The sequence below is a fragment of the Pipistrellus kuhlii genome, unplaced genomic scaffold (assembly GCF_014108245.1).
Source record: "Pipistrellus kuhlii isolate mPipKuh1 unplaced genomic scaffold, mPipKuh1.p scaffold_m20_p_3, whole genome shotgun sequence".
NCBI classification, from domain to species: domain Eukaryota; kingdom Metazoa; phylum Chordata; class Mammalia; order Chiroptera; family Vespertilionidae; genus Pipistrellus; species Pipistrellus kuhlii.
The window spans coordinates 54936290-54944783 of record NW_023425529.1 but is presented as its reverse complement, the minus strand read 5'-3'; the positions used below and the strand labels follow the sequence as shown (position 1 = coordinate 54944783).

Sequence of the window (8494 nt, the reverse complement as noted above, 5' to 3'; positions counted from 1 at the left end):
GTGTTTCCTCAAGGAGGTACAGTACTTGGCATCTCCTAGATGAGTATGAATCACCACTTCGTCTGGCTACTATACAAGTACGCATTGTTTTATTGAATAAGAGGGTAAAAAGTCACATAAAACATTGCATACTACAAATGGCCGGGGAATAATTTGACTTGCCTTGCTGCAACTTAATTTACACATTAAATTTCTAGAGAGAAAAAAAAACCACACAACTCTTTCATAAATACAGCTTAGTCTGGGCACGTGAGCCATGAATGGCTCTGATTATTATTTTCTTAGTTGAATTCCCCTTTCCATATTTTTAGATTATAATATTTTTAAAGATAAAATAAAACTACTTGAAGGCATGGAGAAAATTAAATAGAATGTAAATATGACAAAAGGGGCTTATAGTAGACAAAATAGAAGAGAAAGACAAAGAACTGATTTTTCTCAGAGTTCTAAAACATTTTCATTTATTTTAAATTCTATGGGATATAACATATTTTCTTCTTTCAGGACTAAAATTTGTCTTCCCAAAACTTCTGATTTGTAGCCACATTTAAAGTGTAATATGTTGTCCCCAGAAATAAAATATAATAAACATGTTTTTAAATAGAAGAATCATGCTGATTTTGCAAATTATACTGATTGTATATGCTGTCAATATTATATAAATAAAGGGTCTTTGGATAAATATTATATACAGATATCCTGATTTGAGCATTTGTAATAATGAAATAAAAAATTAGATTATAACTAGAATACTATCTGAATATTTTCAAATAAGAAGTACATTTGTTCTGAAATATCCAGTTAAGTGATACTGGAGTGTCTTCTGAAGGAGGATCTGAATTATTTGGAACATTTACAAGTAAATAATGAATACAGATAGACATAAAATCAGTCTGAATTTGTTTCTATCAGAATTAAGTAAAAGGAGAGGCAGTCACAAAATTATGTTCTGGAGCTGTTCTGAATTGCCCACCCCTGAGGCTATAGAAAGCCTTGTTGTCACACAGGGTTCCTCTGCAGAGCAGAACTGTAGGAATGAATCCAGTCCTTTTCTTTATTTTCTCGTACGTTTTCAACTTTGTTTTCAGTATTTCGGTGAACTTTTCATTTTTACACATCAATTAATTGTAACCTTTAGCTCTCATTTTTTGAAAGGTATTTAATGGCTGAGTAGGCTTTGCCATGATTTCATATGGTGCTAAGTTTTCTGAAATATCCTTTGAGCTGTAGATTATTTCCAGCTCACATTGTCCCACCAGGTTGGTCTTCCAGCATCATGCTGAGGGCAGAGAAATCTTTTGTAACAGTAGACCTAAGATCTGGCCTTCCTGGTAACCCTCATGGACATTTCCCCTCATCTCCTTTCATGTCCCCCAGTCGGTGTCAATCTTCTCCTCTGGAATCTAAAAATGTCTTCCTACTCTGGCTGAAATCTCTCCCTCTTCAACTCTCTCTTGCATGTGCTGATAATCAAACCTCAGAAGTCCTATTGCAGACTTACCATAAGCTAAGAAGCCCAGCAGAGAATCTTTTGTTGGCTGAATGCAGAAAGAGAAAATGGAAAATATCTCAAAACACTATCCTGCCACAAATGTGTTCTTGCTTTGAGCCTCTTCAGTTCCTGGACCAAGACCAAATTATCTGATTTTCACAACATGACTTGAAGGGCTGGTGGGAGTTTGAAATCCAGTTGCCATCATGTTGTTTAAGAGAGATGGATTCCATGTACATGGGCTTGGAGTTGAAGGTAGGGGTTTGACTCCTGCTCCTTACTACTCAAATATCATGACAGATAACTTCCTAAATGTATATTTCCCTTCTTTATTATTTGTTTTCTATCTCTACTACTACCTAGGTCAGGATTCCATTGTCTTTCATCTGGACCACCATAGTGATCTCCAACTGGTTCCTCTGTCTCCAATCTCACCTTCTCCAGTGTATCATATATCTTGATCACATATAAAAATATGGTCATCTAAAGTACTTAATCAAAACCCTTCAATGACATCCTGTTATCCAGAAGGCAAGGTTCACATTTTATAACAATCTATGATTAGCTTTCTCGTTCCACTCAATGGCAGATACTCCCAGTTGTCTTCCAAATTCCATCCTCTCCTTTTTCCTTAATACGGTAATAGCACCACAAAATCTTAACTGAGCATGTTAGTCACCATAATAGAATCTATGAACAGTTGTTAGCAGTAGTTGTGGCCATGTGACTAGTTCTGACTAATGAGTTGTAGGCAGAAGTGTCCCATGGCAGCTTCTAAGAGAGTTTCTTAAAAGACAGTTGGCTTGGGCCTTTGTTCCTTTTATTTTTTCTTTTCCTCCTTTTTGCTGTTTAGAATAGAAGCAATGGCTAAATCTGGAGTAATTATTTAGAATTAGGAAGAAACTTTAGATATGGAAGCCTCGTGTGGTGAAACAACTCAAATGAACCTGAGTTTCTGAAGACTTCACTTCACTGACTCACCACATCAGTCCACAACCTCCTTGTTGCCCGCTGGTAATGTATTCCCAATCTCGTTTTCCTGCCTTCTGTACTCACAACCAGGCTGAAGTGTTGTTTGCTATTCTTGAATTAATCATTCTGGTGCCTACCCTATAATTCTGTGCCTTGCCACTTGCTGCTTCTCTGCTTTATGCTTCATCTTTTGGGCAAATTCATCTTATTCTGACACACTTCAAAGGCCTCCTCCTTTGAAAAGGCTACTCATTCACAGCCAACTAAATTTGTTAATTCTTTCCTTTTGCCATCACTATATAGAAGTACCTCTGCCTAATGTAGTACTTATTATATGCCACAATAATTATTTTGTGGATCTTATTTTGTTAATCTTCACCCAAGTATATATTTTTCCCCCATTGATTTTCAGAGAGGGTGGAAGGAAAGTGGGGAAGGGAAGAGAGAGAAAGAGAATCAATGTGAGAGAGACACATTGATTGGTTACTTACTGTACATACTCTGAAATGCTATCTATTTGTACAGCTTTATGACCAGGGCTGGGATCAAACCTGCAACCAAGGTACGTGCCCTTGACTGGGAATTGAACCCATGACCCTTCGGTGTGTGGGCTGACGCTCTAACCATTTAACAACACTGGCCAGGTTGCCACTATCATTGTTTTATTTACCTATTTGTTATACATAATAGATGGTGAACTCCTTTAGGTCATGACTAGGTTTTTTCTATCTTTGTATTTCTGGTGCCTAACCTATAATTGGGTCTAAAATTATAATAATCAACTGAATAAAATTCTCTGAGCTTCAATTTCCTCATCTGTTAAAAGACAATAATAATCATTCCTACCATATAGTTTTTTTTAGCATTTCATAAATGAGAAATGAGAAGATTCTTTGTAAACTATAAAACATTATCAAGAAAACTAAGATATTTTGTTTATCCAAATGAGTATCATCTGGCCAATCACCTTGCACAAATATAATTTATATAGAACCCAAGGATATTGATCTGCTTTAAATTTATAGGAAATGAGAACAAAGGATAAAATGGAAAGAGAGTCCACTTCTGATATTAGCAATGGAAAAATTAGTAATGTAACCCAGAGTTAGTAAGGTCAATTTAATTTATATAGCTAGGTAGTAAAGTTCATTTGAGTCCAACTGCCTTACAAACCCTTAGCTCCAAGTAACCTCTTCAACACCTGGACAGCCGTAGCTCTGTGGAAATTAGTTTTACCTAAGTTTAAAAAAAATAATACCTGTCAAGCAGCTTCCACTTGCTGAAAGCACCTTTAGAACATAGATGTATGAAGTAAGAGCTCAGGACATTCACCGTTTCTCCACATCAGCTGCTTTAAGAGAATATGGGACAGTCAGAGCTGGAGCCGGAGAAGAGGCAGGCTGCACTCTGGTTTCTGCCATATTAACCTAGGCAGCCAGGGAACCCTGAACATCGTTTGGAGAAAACAGACCCTATGGGGCAATGGACCTGCTCAGTTCTTGCTAATTTCTCTCTTGGGACTTATATTCTAAGCTCTTTATCATCATTCACCAGAGCCACTATGTGATTGATTCTGCTCTGGTACTTCAACCATCTGCTGACTCTAGATGCTTACTTTAGTCCTCTAAAACTTCCCAGCACCAAGAGCTCTTGTCTGAGAGTCTAAAAGCTCCTTTTTACAGCAATCAATTCACTCCCACAATTCCTGTGGAATCCAGTCTTGTTTCTGCTTATATTTTCCTGTCTGTGGGGATGGAGGAAGGAGTGAGGGAGGATAGTTTTAATATTATGAATCAATGACATAGGCTTTTAAAGCCAAAAGTATTTGTAAGATCTTTAAAAAATATAGGAGATTTAACTACTTTCACTCTTTTATTTAAACTGGTTTCAGAAGGAAACATACGGTTCAAAGTGAAGTTCGGGCTCTTCTCTGTATATTTGCAAATGCACAAAGCTGGGTCTGTTATGTCCTGTCTGAAATGCTATCTATTTGTACAGCTTTATGCATCTCTTCACAGAACACCCATGAAGTCACAGCTCATATTTCTGCTTTAAATATTCGATCTTTTGGCTTTAAACACCCAAAAGGGTTATTTGTCAAAATGGATTTTAAACCTCGCCCCATAGCTCTGCAAGCAGATCTTTAAAATAATGCCGTAGGAGTGGGAAGGAAAGGGTGGGGGAGACAAGAAAAGTCAGCCATTCAGCAAGCATTTATTGAGTGCCAAGTACATGCAGAGCATATGGTATCTAGTAATAGGTGCTATGTGGGGGATAAAAAAAGAAATGGAATACGCGTTCTTGCCTCAAGATGAAGAAGACAGAGACATAAGCACTGTCAGTTCAATCCTAGATCCAGACATTTTAACCCTGCTTTCCAAACATGTTTGAATGAAGAGCAGAAGCCAACAACCTGGAGCATGTAAGAACATTTTAGCAGCATTAGTATGTGTATGCATGTGCATATGCATAAGCATGTGTGTGGAAGGGAGAGAGAGGAGAGATGGTATGTAGATGTAGGGGTGGGATTGGGGGCGAACAAAGAATCATGCCTTGGGAAGAAGGTTCTTTCTTTCTGGGTTCTATCAATCACGTTCTGACCCAATTCCTTTGCTAAGTTTTCTAAGACCCCTGTAGCGAGCTCCCATGTCCCCTTTTTAACTGCAATGCTTCCGTCTTCTGCCTGATCCTTGGGATTCAGGACCTTTGTTTTTTCGGATTTGTTATTGACTGGGTCTTTTATGAAGACAACTTGCCTTGCTGCTCCTGACCATTCATTTCTCCTACAGGCCTCCTGAGTTCTGAACTATGTGTGGTCAGACACTTAGAACACCTGTCATGCATGGGCTGCATGAACCCAGGAGGGCTGTCTCTGTGCTCAGGCAGATGTGACCTCCCTTAGCCTGCCCACAGGAGGCTCGACCACCCTGCCCCTGTGCTCTGAGTGAAGACATGGAAACCAATGAGCCCGAGGGAGGTGTGAAGAGGAGTGAAGAGTCAGGCAGACTTGGATTTTCATTCTATTTCCACTGTTAACAACCTTATAAAAACTCATTGAGCCCCAGTTTCTCCATCTGTCCAATGGAAATTCTCTTATAGTGTATGATGAAAATATAATGAATTAATGTATATAAAGTACTTTGCACACAGTAAGCACTTCATATAACTTGAGTGAATATTATATATAATGAATATGGTTTTCATTAATATCTTTGCCTTGAGACTTTTCCTGGAGGCCTAAGATACATTCTGTCCCACAAAGTACATGACTAAGAGAAAAACAGGAAATGTGACTTACTCCATCGATGAAACAAGTTTTTTTTTTTTTTAAGTGTTTACAGCATTGCCAAGTACTGTATGAGGCCCCTCCCTCCAACCTTCCTGCCTTCATCCTTTCACAAACATTGATTGTGTGTCTATGAGGTGCTAGACATTGGGTTATATGCTAGGAAAATAGTAATGAGATAGACAAATATGTTCCCTACCATCACAGAGCTTAAGAGCCTGAGGGAAAGACCTATTTTACACGAGTATAGCTAGGTGTAGAGCCCGGGATAAGTTCTAGGTGCTACAATAGTGCTCATGGCGTATGGGGCATCTTATAAGATCTTCAGGGTCAGCAAGACCATGTTATGAGTTTCTTTTTATGAGATCAGTTGTCAATAGTGTAAGTGATTTGGCTACATTGGTCAGTGGTGTTTTCATCATATTTCCCTAGGGAAGGCTAGCATTTTGTAATGAGATATCAATCAAATCAACTTTATATTAAATAGCTTTTTATTGGAAGGTTTTTCACATAATACCTATTGAAAGGAGAAATTGTAAAGCATCAAGATTTAAAATAATGATTTTATAGATACAACCTGGTATGTGTTTTACTAATATTTAATGCAATGTGTTTTTTGTTAATATTTCTATTCTGAACTTAGTCACCCAGTTAAGACTTTACTATCAATAGAATATATTTTGTACATCATCTTCCATTGATTAAGGCAAAAGCCCAAATATAAATATACGGTAGTTCTATTTCAAATTATATCTGTAACTTTCTTCTGCAGCGAATAGCTTCAATATCATTATACAGAGGACAAAGGGATAGAGAACTTATATTTTTTGAGGCCAATATAATTACCAATTATATGTGAGTGGCAAATATAATCTCACTTAATTCTCATAGGAGTCCTATAAAAGGGGTCTAATTTCCATTTCTCTTTACATATTAGGTAATTAAGGCTCAGCAAGATTAAGAAATTTGTCCAAATGTGCACACAGGGCAGGAATTCAAGCTAAGACTAACTGATTCCAATGATACTCTCAGTTTGGACATGAACTATTCACAGAAAGCCATGCAAAAAGGTTTATTTCACCCATGAACAGTATGTTTTAATTTATATAATCACTGTAAGGCTAAGCAGTCATACAATAATCAAAGTTTATCATATAAAATCCCTTATAACACAAATTGAGTGCAAATTGTTCTAGACTCTAGGATTCCTTTCACTTTATTTTGCACTAAATCTATTATTTCTTTGAAAATATTTCTATACACTATAATCTAAATTAATAGGACAATAAAGGCCATTCACGCCAAGACCGGTTTGGCTCAATGGATAGAGCATCGGCTTGGGGACTGAAGGCACCCGGGTTCGATTCCGGTCAAGGGCATGTACCTTGGTTGCAGGCATATCCCCAGTAGGGGGTGTGCAAGAGGCAGCTGATCGATGACTCTCTCTCATCAATGTTTCTAACTCTCTATCTTTCTCCCTTCTTCTCTGTACAAAATCAATTATATATATATATATATTTTTTTTTTTTTAAAAAGGCCATTCACGATGCCACAAACAGGAAAATGATCATATATGTATCACTCAAAGATTATAATTTTACTTTTCCATACTCATTAAAAGCTCTCTTTTTCAGCATAGCAAACTTACAAAATTTGCTCTCATTCAATGTGCCTAAAATGAAGCCAATCATCTCTCAAGACTGGATTCATCTTCCCTCTTTCTTATTGCTTTCCTTGGAGCCATCTGTGTCCCAGGCATCTGTATTCAAATCCTTCTGGCCATCTTTGACTCTTCCCAACATTCAGACAAGCATCATTTATAAAGAGAACTAGGGACCAGTGCATAATTTCATGCACCTTGAAAGGAACTGTGGACCACAAGGCTGCAGTGGGCACAGGGGCAGGTCTCTGCCCATCCTCCATGCCCCCATCTGACTCCTCCCACTGCATTCCCCAGCCCCCTCTCTGCTAGCAGCCCTGCTTCCACTGCTACCACTCCCACATGCTGATGGCACCAGCCCCACTCACACCACTGATGGAGCTGCACCAGCAGTGGGTGCGAGCAGCAGCTGCTGCCCCAATCACCCCTCAGGAACAAGGGGAGGTGGAGAAGCCCTCATGGATGATTGGGACTGGCAGCCACCACTTACACCCACTGATGGTGCCGAGGTCACATTTCTAGCCCTCATTAATCAGACATCCCTGCCTGTATGTGGGAGGCTGAAGTGCTTAGTCCAATGCATGGCACACAGAGTATTCAATCAAAGTTCTTCACTCATCAGTCTCCCCATTACTTGCAGAAGGCTTCTGCTATGTTATATTCCTGTACTTTATTCATGCAGTGGCCCTGCTCCCAACTTCTTCCCTTTCTCTCCTTTTTATTATGTTTTAAAATATAATAGTTAACATTTAGTGGATACTTCTGATGCTCCAAGTACTATCCAACAGCATTACATGGATTAGCTCATTTAAGCTTCCCAATGCTCTATGTAGTGGGTACTAGCAAGACCCCTTTCTGGGCCTCAGTTTCTAAATTTGTAAAATAAGGATTAAAATAATATCTAATAGGATTGTTGTGGGAGTTAAGTGAGTTAACACATGAAGTGGCTAGGATGTGGTAAGCATTTAATAATATATTAGCCATTATTGTTATTATGACACCTTCTAATGTGAAAATTTAAAGCTCATGTTGATTAATGACTTGCCAATAGCCACTAAAGCCAAGATTTGGACTAAGCCATGCC

The 8494-nt window shown here is 38.3% G+C and overlaps 1 long non-coding RNA gene across 1 annotated transcript; it reads left to right on the top strand.

Annotated features, from left to right (window-relative positions):
• The first annotated feature begins 2257 nt into the window (after positions 1-2257).
• LOC118730094 lies at positions 2258-6181 on the top strand. The gene is made up of 2 exons (XR_004991370.1): positions 2258-2506; positions 5254-6181. It is a non-coding gene; the product is annotated as an uncharacterized LOC118730094 (long non-coding RNA).
• Positions 6182-8494: the final 2313 nt, after the last annotated feature.